Source organism: Anomaloglossus baeobatrachus, chromosome 3 (genome assembly GCF_048569485.1).
Source record: "Anomaloglossus baeobatrachus isolate aAnoBae1 chromosome 3, aAnoBae1.hap1, whole genome shotgun sequence".
Taxonomy (NCBI): Eukaryota; Metazoa; Chordata; class Amphibia; order Anura; family Aromobatidae; genus Anomaloglossus; species Anomaloglossus baeobatrachus.
In genome coordinates, this window is record NC_134355.1 from 233,999,671 (window position 1) to 234,018,102 (window position 18,432).

Sequence of the window (18,432 nt, forward strand, 5' to 3'; positions counted from 1 at the left end):
CAGCAGCCACTCTTTGGATGGCACTAACAGACAGCACTCTTTTCAATTAAAATGGCTTTGCCAAAGTGTGCAGGAGGGCAGAATGCAGAGGTGGTGGGACTTGCTGGGCACAAGTGGCACAATAATAGAGTGCAGCAGCCACTGCTTTGATGACACCAACTGGCAGCACTCTTTCAAATAAAATGGCTTTGCAAAAATGTGCATGAGGGGAGAATGCAGAGGTGGTGGGACTTGCTTGGCACAAGTGGCACAATAATGGAGTACAGCAGCCAGTCTTTGGATGACACTAAATGGCAGCACACATTTTTTAATTAAAATGGCTTTGCAAAAATGTGCAGGAGGGGAGACTGCAGAGGTGGTTCGACTTGCTTGGCACAAGTGGCACAATAATGGAGTACAACAGCCACTCTTTGGATGGCACTAACTGGCAGCACTCTTTTCAATTAAAATGGCTTTGCAAAAATGTGCAGGAGGGGAGAATGCAGAGGTGGTGGGACTTGCTTGGCACAAGAGGCACAATAATAGAGTGCAGCAGCCACTGCTTTGATAACACTAACTGGCAGCACTCTTTCAAATTAAAATGGCTTTGCAAAAATGTGCATGAGGTGAGAATGCAGAAGTGGTGGGACTTGCTTGGCACAAGTGGCACATTAATGGAGTACAGCAGCCACTCTTTGGATGGCACTAACTGGCAGCACTCTTTTCAATTAAATAGGCTTTGCAAAAATGTGCAGGAGGGGAGAATGCAGAGGTGGTGGGACTTGCTTGGCACAAGTGGCACAATAATTGAGTACAGCAGCCACTCTTTGGATGGCACTAACTGGCAGCACTCTTTTCAATTAAAAAGGCTTTGCAAAAATGTGCAGGGAGGGAGAATGCAGAGGTGGTGGGACTTGCTTGGCACAAGTGGCACAATAATGGAGTACAGCAGCCAGTCTTTGGATGACACTAAATGGCAGCACACTTTTCAATTAAAATGGCTTTGCAAAAATGTGCAGGAGGGGAGAATGCAGAGGTGGTTCGACTTGCTTGGCACAAGTGGCACAATAATGGAGTACAACAGCCACTCTTTCGATGGCACTAACTGGCAGCACTCTTTTCAATTAAAATGGCTTTGCAAAAATGTGCAGGAGGGGAGAATGCAGAGGTGGTGGGACTTGCTTGGCACAAGAGGCACAATAATAGAGTGCAACAGCTACTGCTTTGATAACACTAACTGGCAGCACTCTTTCAAATTAAAATGGCTTTGCAAAAATGTGCATGAGGGGAGATTGCAGAGGTGTTGGGACTTGCTTGGCACAAGTGGCACATTAATTGAGTACAGCAGCCACTCTTTGGATGGCACTAACTGGCAGCACTCTTTCAAATTAAAATGGCTTTGCAAAAATGTGCATGAGGTGAGAATGCAGAAGTGGTGTGACTTGCTTGGCACAAGTGGCACATTAATGGAGTACAGCAGCCACTCTTTGGATGGCACTAACTGGCAGCACTCTTTTCAATTAAATAGGCTTTGCAAAAATGTGCAGGAGGGGAGAATGCAGAGGTGGTGGGACTTGCTTGGCACAAGTGGCACAATAATGAAGTACAGCAGCCACTCTTTGGATGGCACTAACTGGCAGCACTCTTTTCAATTAAAATGGGTTTGCAAAAATGTGCAGGAGGGGAGAATGCAGAGGTGGTTAGACTTGCTTGGCACAAGTGGCACAATGATGGAGTACAGCAGCCACTCTTTGGATGGCACTAACTGGCAGCACTCTTTTCAATTAAAATGGCTTTGCAAAAATGTGCAGGAGGGGAGAATGCAGAGGTGGTGGGACTTGCTTGGCACAAGAGGCACAATAATAGAGTGCAGCAGCCACTGCTTTGATAACACTAACTGGCAGCACTCTTTCAAATTAAAATGGCTTTGCAAAAATGTGCATGAGGTGAGAATGCAGAAGTGGTGGGACTTGCTTGGCACAAGTGGCACATTAATGGAGTACAGCAGCCACTCTTTGGATGGCACTAACTGGCAGCACTCTTTTCAATTAAATAGGCTTTGCAAAAATGTGCAGGAGGGGAGAATGCAGAGGTGGTGGGACTTGCTTGGCACAAGTGGCACAATAATTGAGTACAGCAGCCACTCTTTGGATGGCACTAACTGGCAGCACTCTTTTCAATTAAAAAGGCTTTGCAAAAATGTGCAGGGAGGGAGAATGCAGAGGTGGTGGGACTTGCTTGGCACAAGTGGCACAATAATGGAGTACAGCAGCCAGTCTTTGGATGACACTAACTGGCAGCACACTTTTCAATTAAAATGGCTTTGCAAAAATGTGCAGGAGGGGAGAATGCAGAGGTGGTGGGACTTAATTGGCACAAGTGGCACAATAATGGAATACAGTAGCCACTCTTTGGAGGGCACTAACAGACAGCACTCTTTTCAATTAAAATGGCTTTTCAAAAATGTGCAGGAGGGGAGAATGCAGAGGTAGTGGGACTTGCTTGGCACAAGTGGCACAATAATGGAGTACAGCAGCCACTTTTTGAATGGCACTAACTGGCAGCACTCTTTTCAGTTAAAATGGCTTTGCAAAAATGTTCAGGAGGGGAGAATGCAGAGGTGGTAAAACTTGCTTGGCACAAGTGGCACAAGTGGCACAATAATGGAGTACAGCATCCACTCTTTGGATGCACTAACAGACAGTACTCTTTTCAATTTAAATGGCTTTGCAAAAATGTGCAGGAGGGGAGAATGCAGAGGTGGTGGGACTTACTTGGCACAAGTGGCACAATAATAGAGTGCAGCAGCCACTGCTTTGATGACACTAACTGGCAGCACTCTTTTCAATTAAAATGGCTTTGCAAAAATGTGCAGGAGGGGAGAATGCAGAGTTGGTGGGACTTGCTTGGCACAAGTGGCACAATAATAGAGTGCAGCAGCCACTGCTTTGATGACACTAACTGTCAGCACTCTTTCAAATTAAAATGGCTTTGCAAAAATGTGCAGGAGGGGAGAGTGCAGAGGTGGTGGGACTTGCTTTGCACAAGTGGCACAATAATGGATTACAGCAGCCACTCTTTGGATGGCACTAACTGGCAGCACTCTTTTCAATTAAAATGGCTTTGCAAAAAAGTGCAGGAGGGGAGAATGCAGAGGTGGTGGGACTTGCTTGGCACAAGTGGCTCAATAATGGAGTACAGCAGCCACTCTTTGGGTGGCACTAATTGGCAGCACTCTTTTCAATTAAAATTTCTTTGCAAAAAAGTGCATAAGGGGAGAATGCAGAGGTGGTGGGACTTGCTTGGCACAAGTGGCACAATAATGGAGTACAGCAGCCACTCTTTGGATGGCACTAAATGGCAGCACACTTTTCAATTAAAATGGCTTTGCAAAAATGTGCAGGAGGGGAGAATGCAGAGGTGGTGGGACTTGCTTGGCACAAGTGGCACAATAATGGAGTACAGCAGCCACTCTTTGGATCGCACTAATTGGCACTACTCTTTTCAATTAAAATGGCTTTGCAAAAATGTGCAGGAGGGGAGAATGCAGAGGTGGTGGGACTTGCTTGGCACAAGTGGCACAATAATGAAGTACAGCAGCCACTCTTTGGATGGCACTATATGGCAGCACACTTTTCAATTAAAATGGCTTTGCAAAAATGTGCAGGAGGGGAGAATGCAGAGGTGATGGGACTTGCTTGGCACAAGTGGCACAATAATGGAGTACAGCAGCCACTCTTTGGATGGCACTAAATGGCAGCACACTTTTCAATTAAAATGGCTTTGCAAAAATGTGCAGGAGGGGAGAATGCAGAGGTGGTGGGACTTGCTTGGCACAAGTGGCACAATAATGGAGTACAGCAGCCACTCTTTGGATCGCACTAATTGGCACTACTCTTTTCAATTAAAATGGCTTTGCAAAAATGTGCAGGAGGGGAGAATGCAGAGGTGGTGGGACTTGCTTGGCACAAGTGGCACAATAATGGAGTACAGCAGCCACTCTTTGGATGGCACTATATGGCAGCACACTTTTCAATTAAAATGGCTTTGCAAAAATGTGCAGGAGGGGAGAATGCAGATGTGGTGGGACTTGCTTGGCACAAGTGGCACAATAATGGAGTACAGCAGCCACTATTTGGATTTCACTAATCAGCAGCACTCTTTTGAATTAAAATGGCTTTGCAAAAATGTGCAGGAGGGGAGAATGCAGAGCTGGTGGAACTTGTTTGGACAAGTGGCACAATAATGGAGTACAGCAGCCAGTCTTTTTATGGCACTAAATGGCAGCACACTTTTCAATTAAAATGGCTTTGCAAAAATGTGCAGGAGGGGAGAATGCAGAGGTGGTGGGACTTACTTGGCACAAGTGGCACAATTATAGAGTGCAGCAGCCACTGCTTTGATGACACTAACTGGCAGCTCTCTTTTCAATTAAAATGGGTTTGCAAAAATGTGCAGGAGGGGAGAATGCAGAGTCGGTGGGACTTGCTTGGCACAAGTGGCACAATAATAGAGTGCAGCAGCCACTGCTTTGATGACACTAACTGGCAGCACTCTTTCAAATTAAAATGACTTTACAAAAATGTGCAGGAGGGGAGAGTGCAGAGGTGGTGGGACTTGCTTTGCACAAGTGGCAAAATAATGGATTACAGCAGCCACTCTTTGGATGGCACTAACTGGCAGCACTCTTTTCAATTAAAATGGCTTTGCAAAAATGTTTAGGAGGGGAGAATGCAGAGGTGGTGGGACTTGCTTGGCACAAGTGGCACAATAATGGAGCACAGCAACCACTCTTTGGATGGCACTAACTGGCAGCACTCTTTTCAATTAAAATGGGTTTGCAAAAATGTGCAGGAGGGGAGAATGCAGAGGTGGTTCGACTTGCTTGGCACAAGTGGCACAATGATGGAGTACACCAGCCACTCTTTGGATGGCACTAACTGGCAGCACTCTTTTCAATTAAAATGGCTTTGCAAAAATGTGCAGGAGAGGAGAATGCAGAGGTGGTGGGACCTGCTTGGCACAAGTGGCACAATAATAGAGTGCAGCAGCCACTGCTTTGATAACACTAAATGGCAGCACTCTTTCAAATTAAATGGCTTTGCAAAAATGTGCATGAGGGGAGTATGCAGAGGTGGTGGGACTTACTTGGCATAAGTGGCACATTAATGGAGTACAGCAGCCACTCTTTGGATGGCAATAACTGGCAGCACTCTTTTCAATTAAAAAGGCTTTGGAAAAAATGTGCAGGATTGGAGAATGCAGAGGTGGTGTGACTTGCTTGGCACAAGTGGCACAATAATGGAGTACAGTAGCCACTCTTTGGATGGCACTAACTGGCAGCACTCTTTTCAGTTAAAATGGCTTTGCAAAAAAGTGCAGGAGGGGAGAATGCAGAGGTGGTGGGACTTGTTTGGCAAAAGTGGCACAATAATGGAGTACAGCAGCCACTGTTTGGATGGCACTAATTGGCAGCACTTTTTTCAATTAAAATGGCTTTGCAAAAATGTGCAGGAGGGGAGAATGCAGAGCTGGTGGGACTTGCTTGGCACAATTGGCACAATAATGGAGTACAGCAGCCACTATTTGGATGTCACTAACTGGCAGCACTCTTTTCAATTAAAATGGCTTTGCAAAAATGTGCAGGAGGGGAGAATGCAGAGGTGGTGGGACTTGCTTGGCACAAGTGGCACAATAATGGAGTACAGCAGCCACTAATTGAATGGCACTAACTGGCAGCACACTTTTCATTTAAAATGGCTTTGCAAAAATGTGCAGGAGGGGAGAATGCAGAGGTGGTGGGACTTGCTTGGCACAAGTGGCACAATAATGGAGTACAGCAGCCACTCTTTGGATGGCACTAACTGGCAGCACACTTTTCAGTTAAAATGGCTTTGCAAAAATGTTCATGAGGGGTGAATGCAGAGGTGGTGGGACTTGCTTGGCACAAGTGGCACAATAATGGAGTACAGCATCCACTCTTTGGATGGCACTAACAGACAGTTCTCTTTTCAATTAAAATGGCTTTGCAAAAATGTGCAGGAGGGGAGAATGCAGAGGTGGTGGAACTTACTTGGCACAAGTGGCACAATAATAGAGTGCAGCAGCCACTGCTTTGATGACACTAACTGGCAGCACTCTTTTCAATTAAAATGGCTTTGCAAAAATGTGCAGGAGGGGAGAATGCAGAGTTGGTGGGACTTGCTTGGCACAAGTGGCACAATAATAGAGTGCAGCAGCCACTGCTTTGATGACACTAACTGTCAGCACTCTTTCAAATTAAAATGGCTTTGCAAAAATGTGCAGGAGGGGAGAGTGCAGAGGTGGTGGGACTTGCTTTGCACAAGTTTCACAATAATGGATTACATCAGCCACTCTTTGGATAGCACTAACTGGCAGCACACTTTTCAATTAAAATGGCTTTGCAAAAAAGTGCAGGAGGGGAGAATGCAGAGGTGGTGGGACTTGCTTGGCATAAGTGGCACAATAATGGAGTACAGCAGCCACTCTTTGGGTGGCACTAATTGGCAGCACTCTTTTCAATTAAAATTTCTTTGCAAAAAAGTGCAGAAGGGGAGAATGCAGAGGTGGTGGGACTTGCTTGGCACAAGTGGCACAATAATAGAGTACAGCAGCCACTCTTTGGATGGCACTAATTGGCTGCACTCTTTTCAATTAAAATGGCTTTGCAAAAATGTGAAGGAGGGGATAATGCAGAGGTGGTGGGACTTGCTTGGCACAAGCGGCACAATAATGGAGTACAGCAGCCACTCTTATGATGGCACTAAATGGCAGCACACTTTTCTATTAAAATGGCTTTTCAAAAATGTGCAGGAGGGGAGAATGCAGAGGTGGTGGGACTTGCTTGGCACAAGTGGCACAATAATGGAGTACAGCAGCCACTCTTTGGATCGCACTAATTGGCACTACTCTTTTCAATTAAAATGGCTTTGCAAAAATGTGCAGGAGGGGAGAATGCAGAGGTGGTGGGACTTGCTTGGCACAAGTGGCACAATAATAGAGTGCAGCAGCCACTGCTTTGATGACACTAACTGTCAGCACTCTTTCAAATTAAAATGGCTTTGCAAAAATGTGCAGGAGGGGAGAGTGCAGAGGTGGTGGGACTTGCTTTGCACAAGTTTCACAATAATGGATTACAGCAGGCACTCTTTGGATGGCACTAACTGGCAGCACACTTTTCAATTAAAATGGCTTTGCAAAAAAGTGCAGGAGGGGAGAATGCAGAGGTGGTGGGACTTGCTTGGCATAAGTGGCACAATAATGGAATACAGCAGCCACTCTTTGGGTGGCACTAATTGGCAGCACTCTTTTCAATTAAAATTTCTTTGCAAAAAAGTGCAGAAGGCGAGAATGCAGAGGTGGTGGGACTTGCTTGGCACAAGTGGCACAATAATAGAGTACAGCAGCCACTCTTTGGATGGCACTAATTGGCTGCACTCTTTTCAATTAAAATGGCTTTGCAAAAATGTGAAGGAGGGGATAATGCAGAGGTGGTGGGACTTACTTGGCACAAGTGGCACAATAATGGAGTACAGCAGCCACTCTTATGATGGCACTAAATGGCAGCACACTTTTCTATTAAAATGGCTTTTCAAAAATGTGCAGGAGGGGAGAATGCAGAGGTGGTGGGACTTGCTTGGCACAAGTGGCACAATAATGGAGTACAGCAGCCACTCTTTGGATCGCACTAATTGGCACTACTCTTTTCAATTAAAATGGCTTTGCAAAAATGTGCAGGAGGGGAGAATGCAGAGGTGGTGGGACTTGCTTGGCACAAGTGGCACAATAATTGAGTACAGCAGCCACTTTTTGGATGGCACTAACTGGCAGCACTCTTTTCAATTAAAATGGCTTTGCAAAAATGTGCAGGAGGGGAGAATGCAGAGCTGGTGGGACTTGTTTGGACAGGTGGCACAATAATGGAGTACAGCAGCCAGTCTTTTTATGGCACTAAATGGCAGCACACTTTTCAATTAAAATGGCTTTGCAAAAATGTGCAGGAGGGGAGAATGCAGAGGTGGTGGGACTTGCTTGGCACAAGTGGCACAATAATGGAGTACAGCAGCCACTCTTTGGATTGCACTAACTGGCAGCACTCTTTTCAATTATAATGGCTTTGCAAAAATGTGCAGGAGGGGAGAATGCAGAGGTGGTGGAACTTGCTTGGCACAAGTGGCACAAAAAGGGAGTACAGCAGCCACTCTTTGGATGGCACTAACTGGCAGCACTCTTTTCAATTAAAATGGCTTTGCAAAAATGTGCAGGAGGGGAGAATGCAGAGGTGGTGGGACTTGCTTGGCACAAGTGGCACAATAATGGAGTACAGCAGCCACTTTTTGGATGGCACTAACTAGAAGCACTCTTTTCAATTAAAATGGCATTGCAAAAATGTGCAGGAGGGGAGAATGCAGAGGATGTGGGACTTTCTTGGCACAAGTGGCACAATAATGGAGTACAGCAGCCACTCTTTGGATGGCACCAACTAACAGCACTCCTTTCAATTAAAATGGCTTTGCAAAAATGTGCAGGAGGGGAGAATGCAGAGGTGGTGGGACTTGCTTGGCACAAGTGGCACAATAATGGAGTACAGCAGCCACTCTTTGGATTGCACTATCTGGCAGCACTCTTTTCAATTAAAATGGGTTTGCAAAAATGTGCAGGAGGGGAGAATGCAGAGGTGGTGGGACTTGCTTGGCACAAGTGGCACAATAAAGGAGTACAGCAGCCACTTTTTGGATGGCACTAACTGGCAGCACTCTTTTCAATTAAAATGGCATTGCAAAAATGTGCAGGAGGGGAGAATGCAGAGGATGTGGGACTTTCTTGGCACAAGTGGCACAATAATGGAGTGCAGCAGCCACTCCTTTGATGAGACTAACTGGCATCACTCTTTTCAATTAAAATGGCTTTGCAAAAATGTGCAGGAGGGGAGAATGCAGAGGTGGTGGGACTTACTTGGCACAAGTGGCACAATAATGGAGTACAGCAGCCACTCTTTGGATGGCACTAACTGGCAGCACTCTTTTCAATTAAAATGGCTTTGCTAAAATATGCAGGAGGGGAGAATGCAGAGGTGGTGGGACTTACTTGGCACAAGTGGCACAATAATGGAATACAGCAGCCACTCTTTGGATGGCACTAACTGGCAGCAGTCTTTTCAATTAAAATGGCTTTGCTAAAATATGCAGGAAGGGAGAATGCAAAGGTGGTGGGACTTGCTTGACACAAGTGGCACAATAATGGAGTACAGCAGCCACTCTTTGTATGGCACTAACTGGCAACGCTCTTTTTAATTAAAATGGCTTTTCAAAAATGTGCAGGAGAGGAGAATGCAGAGGTGGTGCGACTTGCTTGGCACAAGTGGCACAATAATGGAGTGCAGCAGCCACTCCTTTGATGAGACTAACTGGCAGCACTCTTTTCAATTAAAATGGCTTTGCAAAAATGTGCAGGAGAGGAGAATGCAGACGTGGTGGGACTTACTTGGCACAAGTGGCACAATAATGGAGTACAGCAGCCACTCTTTGGATGGCACTAACTGGCAGCACTCTTTTCAATTAAAATGGCTTTGCTAAAATATACAGGAGGGGAGAATGCAGAGGTGGTGTGACTTACTTGGCACAAGTGGCACAATAATGGAGTACAGCAGCCACTCTTTGGATGGCACTAACTGGCAGCTGTCTTTTCAATTAAAATGGCTTTGCTAAAATATGCAGGAAGGGAGAATGCAGAGGTGGTGTGACTTGCTTGGCACAAGTGGCACAATAATGGAGTACAGCAGCCACTCTTTGGATGGCATTAACTGGCAGCACTCTTTTCAATTAAAATGGGTATGCAAAAATGTGCAGGAGGGGAGAATGCAGAGGTGGTGGGACTTGCTTGGCACAAGTGGCACAATATTGGAATACAGCAGCCACTCTTTGGATGGCACTAACTGGCAGCACTCTTTTCAAATAAAATAGGATTGCAAAAATGTGCAGGAGGGGAGAATGCAGAGGTGGTGGGACTTGCTTGGCACAAGTGGCACAATAATGGAGTACAGCAGCCACTCTTTGGATGGCACTAACTGGCATCACTCTTTTCAATTAAAGTGGCTTTGCAAAAATGTGCAGGAGGGGAGAATGCAGAGGTGGTGGGACTTGCTTGGCACAAGTGGCACAATAATGGAGTACAGCAGCCACTCTTTGGATGGCACTAACTGGCAGCACTCTTTTCAATTAAAATGGCTTGCAAAAATGTGCAGGAGGGGAGAATGTAGAGGTGGTGGGACTTGCTTTGCACAAGTGGCACAATAATGGAGTGCAGCAGCCACTCTTTGGATGGCACTAACTGGCAGCACTCTTTTCAATTAAAATGGCTTTGCAAAAATGTGCAGGAGGGGAGAATGCAGTGGTGGTGGAACTTGCTTGGCACAAGTGGCACAATAATGGAGTACAGCAGCCACTCTTTGGATGGCACTAACTGGCAGCACTCTTTTCAAATAAAATGGGATTGCAAAAATGTGCAGGAGGGGAGAATGCAGAGGTGGTGGGACTTGCTTGGCACAAGTGGCACAATAATGGAGTACAGCAGCCACTCTTTGGATGGCACTAACTGGCAGCACACTTTTCAGTTAAAATGGCTTTGCAAAAATGTTCATGAGGGGTGAATGCAGAGGTGGTGGGACTTGCTTGGCACAAGTGGCACAATAATGGAGTACAGCATCCACTCTTTGGATGGCACTAACAGACAGTTCTCTTTTCAATTAAAATGGCTTTGCAAAAATGTGCAGGAGGGGAGAATGCAGAGGTGGTGGAACTTACTTGGCACAAGTGGCACAATAATAGAGTGCAGCAGCCACTGCTTTGATGACACTAACTGGCAGCACTCTTTTCAATTAAAATGGCTTTGCAAAAATGTGCAGGAGGGGAGAATGCAGAGTTGGTGGGACTTGCTTGGCACAAGTGGCACAATAATAGAGTGCAGCAGCCACTGCTTTGATGACACTAACTGTCAGCACTCTTTCAAATTAAAATGGCTTTGCAAAAATGTGCAGGAGGGGAGAGTGCAGAGGTGGTGGGACTTGCTTTGCACAAGTTTCACAATAATGGATTACAGCAGCCACTCTTTGGATAGCACTAACTGGCAGCACACTTTTCAATTAAAATGGCTTTGCAAAAAAGTGCAGGAGGGGAGAATGCAGAGGTGGTGGGACTTGCTTGGCATAAGTGGCACAATAATGGAGTACAGCAGCCACTCTTTGGGTGGCACTAATTGGCAGCACTCTTTTCAATTAAAATTTCTTTGCAAAAAAGTGCAGAAGGGGAGAATGCAGAGGTGGTGGGACTTGCTTGGCACAAGTGGCACAATAATAGAGTACAGCAGCCACTCTTTGGATGGCACTAATTGGCTGCACTCTTTTCAATTAAAATGGCTTTGCAAAAATGTGAAGGAGGGGATAATGCAGAGGTGGTGGGACTTGCTTGGCACAAGCGGCACAATAATGGAGTACAGCAGCCACTCTTATGATGGCACTAAATGGCAGCACACTTTTCTATTAAAATGGCTTTTCAAAAATGTGCAGGAGGGGAGAATGCAGAGGTGGTGGGACTTGCTTGGCACAAGTGGCACAATAATGGAGTACAGCAGCCACTCTTTGGATCGCACTAATTGGCACTACTCTTTTCAATTAAAATGGCTTTGCAAAAATGTGCAGGAGGGGAGAATGCAGAGGTGGTGGGACTTGCTTGGCACAAGTGGCACAATAATAGAGTGCAGCAGCCACTGCTTTGATGACACTAACTGTCAGCACTCTTTCAAATTAAAATGGCTTTGCAAAAATGTGCAGGAGGGGAGAGTGCAGAGGTGGTGGGACTTGCTTTGCACAAGTTTCACAATAATGGATTACAGCAGGCACTCTTTGGATGGCACTAACTGGCAGCACACTTTTCAATTAAAATGGCTTTGCAAAAAAGTGCAGGAGGGGAGAATGCAGAGGTGGTGGGACTTGCTTGGCATAAGTGGCACAATAATGGAATACAGCAGCCACTCTTTGGGTGGCACTAATTGGCAGCACTCTTTTCAATTAAAATTTCTTTGCAAAAAAGTGCAGAAGGCGAGAATGCAGAGGTGGTGGGACTTGCTTGGCACAAGTGGCACAATAATAGAGTACAGCAGCCACTCTTTGGATGGCACTAATTGGCTGCACTCTTTTCAATTAAAATGGCTTTGCAAAAATGTGAAGGAGGGGATAATGCAGAGGTGGTGGGACTTACTTGGCACAAGTGGCACAATAATGGAGTACAGCAGCCACTCTTATGATGGCACTAAATGGCAGCACACTTTTCTATTAAAATGGCTTTTCAAAAATGTGCAGGAGGGGAGAATGCAGAGGTGGTGGGACTTGCTTGGCACAAGTGGCACAATAATGGAGTACAGCAGCCACTCTTTGGATCGCACTAATTGGCACTACTCTTTTCAATTAAAATGGCTTTGCAAAAATGTGCAGGAGGGGAGAATGCAGAGGTGGTGGGACTTGCTTGGCACAAGTGGCACAATAATTGAGTACAGCAGCCACTTTTTGGATGGCACTAACTGGCAGCACTCTTTTCAATTAAAATGGCTTTGCAAAAATGTGCAGGAGGGGAGAATGCAGAGCTGGTGGGACTTGTTTGGACAGGTGGCACAATAATGGAGTACAGCAGCCACTCTTATGATGGCACTAAATGGCAGCACACTTTTCTATTAAAATGGCTTTTCAAAAATGTGCAGGAGGGGAGAATGCAGAGGTGGTGGGACTTGCTTGGCACAAGTGGCACAATAATGGAGTACAGCAGCCACTCTTTGGATTGCACTAACTGGCAGCACTCTTTTCAATTATAATGGCTTTGCAAAAATGTGCAGGAGGGGAGAATGCAGAGGTGGTGGAACTTGCTTGGCACAAGTGGCACAAAAAGGGAGTACAGCAGCCACTCTTTGGATGGCACTAACTGGCAGCACTCTTTTCAATTAAAATGGCTTTGCAAAAATGTGCAGGAGGGGAGAATGCAGAGGTGGTGGGACTTGCTTGGCACAAGTGGCACAATAATGGAGTACAGCAGCCACTTTTTGGATGGCACTAACTAGAAGCACTCTTTTCAATTAAAATGGCATTGCAAAAATGTGCAGGAGGGGAGAATGCAGAGGATGTGGGACTTTCTTGGCACAAGTGGCACAATAATGGAGTACAGCAGCCACTCTTTGGATGGCACCAACTAACAGCACTCCTTTCAATTAAAATGGCTTTGCAAAAATGTGCAGGAGGGGAGAATGCAGAGGTGGTGGGACTTGCTTGGCACAAGTGGCACAATAATGGAGTACAGCAGCCACTCTTTGGATTGCACTATCTGGCAGCACTCTTTTCAATTAAAATGGGTTTGCAAAAATGTGCAGGAGGGGAGAATGCAGAGGTGGTGGGACTTGCTTGGCACAAGTGGCACAATAAAGGAGTACAGCAGCCACTTTTTGGATGGCACTAACTGGCAGCACTCTTTTCAATTAAAATGGCATTGCAAAAATGTGCAGGAGGGGAGAATGCAGAGGATGTGGGACTTTCTTGGCACAAGTGGCACAATAATGGAGTGCAGCAGCCACTCCTTTGATGAGACTAACTGGCATCACTCTTTTCAATTAAAATGGCTTTGCAAAAATGTGCAGGAGGGGAGAATGCAGAGGTGGTGGGACTTACTTGGCACAAGTGGCACAATAATGGAGTACAGCAGCCACTCTTTGGATGGCACTAACTGGCAGCACTCTTTTCAATTAAAATGGCTTTGCTAAAATATGCAGGAGGGGAGAATGCAGAGGTGGTGGGACTTACTTGGCACAAGTGGCACAATAATGGAATACAGCAGCCACTCTTTGGATGGCACTAACTGGCAGCAGTCTTTTCAATTAAAATGGCTTTGCTAAAATATGCAGGAAGGGAGAATGCAAAGGTGGTGGGACTTGCTTGACACAAGTGGCACAATAATGGAGTACAGCAGCCACTCTTTGTATGGCACTAACTGGCAACGCTCTTTTTAATTAAAATGGCTTTTCAAAAATGTGCAGGAGAGGAGAATGCAGAGGTGGTGCGACTTGCTTGGCACAAGTGGCACAATAATGGAGTGCAGCAGCCACTCCTTTGATGAGACTAACTGGCAGCACTCTTTTCAATTAAAATGGCTTTGCAAAAATGTGCAGGAGAGGAGAATGCAGACGTGGTGGGACTTACTTGGCACAAGTGGCACAATAATGGAGTACAGCAGCCACTCTTTGGATGGCACTAACTGGCAGCACTCTTTTCAATTAAAATGGCTTTGCTAAAATATACAGGAGGGGAGAATGCAGAGGTGGTGTGACTTCCTTGGCACAAGTGGCACAATAATGGAGTACAGCAGCCACTCTTTGGATGGCACTAACTGGCAGCTGTCTTTTCAATTAAAATGGCTTTGCTAAAATATGCAGGAAGGGAGAATGCAGAGGTGGTGTGACTTGCTTGGCACAAGTGGCACAATAATGGAGTACAGCAGCCACTCTTTGGATGGCATTAACTGGCAGCACTCTTTTCAATTAAAATGGGTATGCAAAAATGTGCAGGAGGGGAGAATGCAGAGGTGGTGGGACTTGCTTGGCACAAGTGGCACAATATTGGAATACAGCAGCCACTCTTTGGATGGCACTAACTGGCAGCACTCTTTTCAAATAAAATAGGATTGCAAAAATGTGCAGGAGGGGAGAATGCAGAGGTGGTGGGACTTGCTTGGCACAAGTGGCACAATAATGGAGTACAGCAGCCACTCTTTGGATGGCACTAACTGGCATCACTCTTTTCAATTAAAGTGGCTTTGCAAAAATGTGCAGGAGGGGAGAATGCAGAGGTGGTGGGACTTGCTTGGCACAAGTGGCACAATAATGGAGTACAGCAGCCACTCTTTGGATGGCACTAACTGGCAGCACTCTTTTCAATTAAAATGGCTTGCAAAAATGTGCAGGAGGGGAGAATGTAGAGGTGGTGGGACTTGCTTTGCACAAGTGGCACAATAATGGAGTGCAGCAGCCACTCTTTGGATGGCACTAACTGGCAGCACTCTTTTCAATTAAAATGGCTTTGCAAAAATGTGCAGGAGGGGAGAATGCAGTGGTGGTGGAACTTGCTTGGCACAAGTGGCACAATAATGAAGTACAGCAGCCACTCTTTGGATGGCACTAACTGGCAGCACTCTTTTCAAATAAAATGGGATTGCAAAAATGTGCAGGAGGGGAGAATGCAGAGGTGGTGGGACTTGCTTGGCACAAGTGGCACAATAATGTAGTACAGCAGCCACTCTTTGGATGGCACTAAGTGGCATCACTCTTCTCAATTAAAATGGCTTTGCAAAAATGTGCAGGAGGGGAGAATGCAGAGGTGGTGGGACTTTGTTTGGCACAAGTGGCACAATAATGGAGTACAGCAGCAACTCTTTGGATGGCACTAACTGGCAGCACTCTTTTCAATTAAAATGGCTTGCAAAAATGTGCAGGAGGGGAGAATGCAGAGGTGGTGGGACTTGCTTTGCACAAGTGGCACAATAATGGAGTACAGCAGCCACACTTTGGATGGCACTAACTGGCAGCACTCTTTTCAATTATAATGGCTTTGCAAAAATGTGCAGGAGGGGAGAATGCAGAGGTGGTGGAACTTGCTTGGCACAAGTGGCACAATAATGGAGTACAGCAGCCACTCTTTGGATGGCACTAACTGGCAGCACTCTTTTCAATTAAAATGGCTTTGCAAAAATGTGCAGGAGGGGAGAATGCAGAGGTGGTGGGACTTGCTTGGCACAAGTGGTACAATAATGGAGTACAGCAGCACTCTTTGGATGGCACTAACTGGAAGTACTCTTTTCAATTAAAATGTCTTTGGAAAAGTGTGCAGAAGGGGAGAATGCAGAGGTGGTGGGACGTGCTTGGCACAAGTAGCACAATAATGGAGTACAACAGCCACTCTTTGGATGGCACTAAATGGCAGCACTCTTTTCAATTAAAATGGCTTTGCAAAAATGTGCAGGAGGGGAGAATGCAGAGGTGGTGGAACTTGCTTGGCACAAGTGGCACAATAATGGAGTACAGCAGCCACTCTTTGGATGGCACTAACTGGCAGCACTCTTTTCAATTAAAATGGCTTTGCAAAAATGTGCAGGAGGGGAGAATGTAGAGGTGGTGGGACTTGCTTTGCACAAGTGGCACAATAATGGAGTGCAGCAGCCACTCTTTGGATGGCACTAACTGGCAGCACTCTTTTCAATTAAAATGGCTTTGCAAAAATGTGCAGGAGGGGAGAATGCAGTGGTGGTGGAACTTGCTTGGCACAAGTGGCACAATAATGGAGTACAGCAGCCACTCTTTGGATGGCACTAACTGGCAGCACTCTTTTCAAATAAAATGGGATTGCAAAAATGTGCAGGAGGGGAGAATGCAGAGGTGGTGGGACTTGCTTGGCACAAGTGGCACAATAATGTAGTACAGCAGCCACTCTTTGGATGGCACTAAGTGGCATCACTCTTCTCAATTAAAATGGCTTTGCAAAAATGTGCAGGAGGGGAGAATGCAGAGGTGGTGGGACTTTGTTTGGCACAAGTGGCACAATAATGGAGTACAGCAGCAACTCTTTGGATGGCACTAACTGGCAGCACTCTTTTCAATTAAAATGGCTTGCAAAAATGTGCAGGAGGGGAGAATGCAGAGGTGGTGGGACTTGCTTTGCACAAGTGGCACAATAATGGAGTACAGCAGCCACACTTTGGATGGCACTAACTGGCAGCACTCTTTTCAATTATAATGGCTTTGCAAAAATGTGCAGGAGGGGAGAATGCAGAGGTGGTGGGACTTGCTTGGCACAAGTGGTACAATAATGGAGTACAGCAGCACTCTTTGGATGGCACTAACTGGAAGCACTCTTTTCAATAAAATGTCTTTGGAAAAGTGTGCAGAAGGGGAGAATGCAGAGTTGGTGGGACGTGCTTGGCACAAGTGGCACAATAATGGAGTACAACAGCCACTCTTTGGAATGCACTAAATGGCAGCACTCTTTTCAATTAAAATGGCTTTGCAAAAATGTGCAGGAGGGGATAATGCAGAGGTGGTGGGACTTGCTTGGCACAAGTGGCACAATAACGGAGTACAGCAGCCACTTTTTGGATGGCACTAACTGGCAGCACTCTTTTCAATTAAAATGGCATTGCAAAAATGTGCAGGAGGGGAGAATGCAGAGGTGGTGGGACTTGCTTGGCACAAGTGGCACAATAATGGAGTACAGCAGCCACTCTTTGGATTGCACTACCTGGCAGCACTCTTTTCAATTAAAATGGGTTTGCAAAAATGTGCAGGAGGGGAGAATGCAGAGGTGGTGGGACTTGCTTGGCACAAGTGGCACAATAATGGAGTACAGCAGCCACTCTTTGTATGGCACTAACTGGCAGCGCTCATTTTAATTAAAATAGCTTTTTAAAAATGTGCAGGAGAGGAGAATGCAGAGGTGGTGCGACTTGCTTGGCACAAGTGGCACAATAATGGAGTACAGCAGCCACTCCTTTGATAACACTAACTTGCAGCACTCTTTTCAATTAAAATGGCTTTGCAAAAATGTGCAGGAGGAGATAATGCAGAGGTGGTGGGACTTGCTTGGCACAAGTGGCACAATAACGGAGTACAGCAGCCACTTTTTGGATGGCACTAACTGGCAGCACTCTTTTCAATTAAAATGGCATTGCAAAAATGTGCAGGAGGGGAGAATGCAGAGGTGGTGGGACTTGCTTGGCACAAGTGGCACAATAATGGAGTACAGCAGCCACTCTTTGGATGGCACTAACTGGCAGCACTCTTTTCAATTAAAATGGCTTTGCTAAAATATGCAGGAGGGGAGAATGCAGAGGTGGTGGGACTTGCTTGGCACAAGTGGCAAAATAATGGAGTACAGCAGCCACTCTTTGGATGGCACCAACTAACAGCACTCCTTTCAATTAAAATGGCTTTGCAAAAATGTGCAGGAGGGGAGAATGCAGAGGTGGTGGGACTTGCTTGGCACAAGTGGCACAATAATGGAGTACAGCAGCCACTCTTTGGATGGCACTAACTGGCAGCAGACTTTTCAATTAAAATGGCTTTGCTAAAATAAGCAGGAAGGGAGAATGCAGAGGTATTGGGACTTGCTTGGCACAAGTGGTACAATAATGGAGTACAGCAGCCACTCTTTGGATGGCACTAACTGGCAGCACTCTTTTCAATTAAAATGGCTTTGCAAAATTGTGCAGGAGGGGAGAATGCAGAGGTGGTGGGACTTGCTTGGCACAAGTGGCACAATAATGGAGTACAGCAGCCACTCTTTGGATGGCACTAAATGGCAGCACTCTTTTCAATTAAAATGGCTTTGCAAAAATGTTTAGGAGGTGAGAA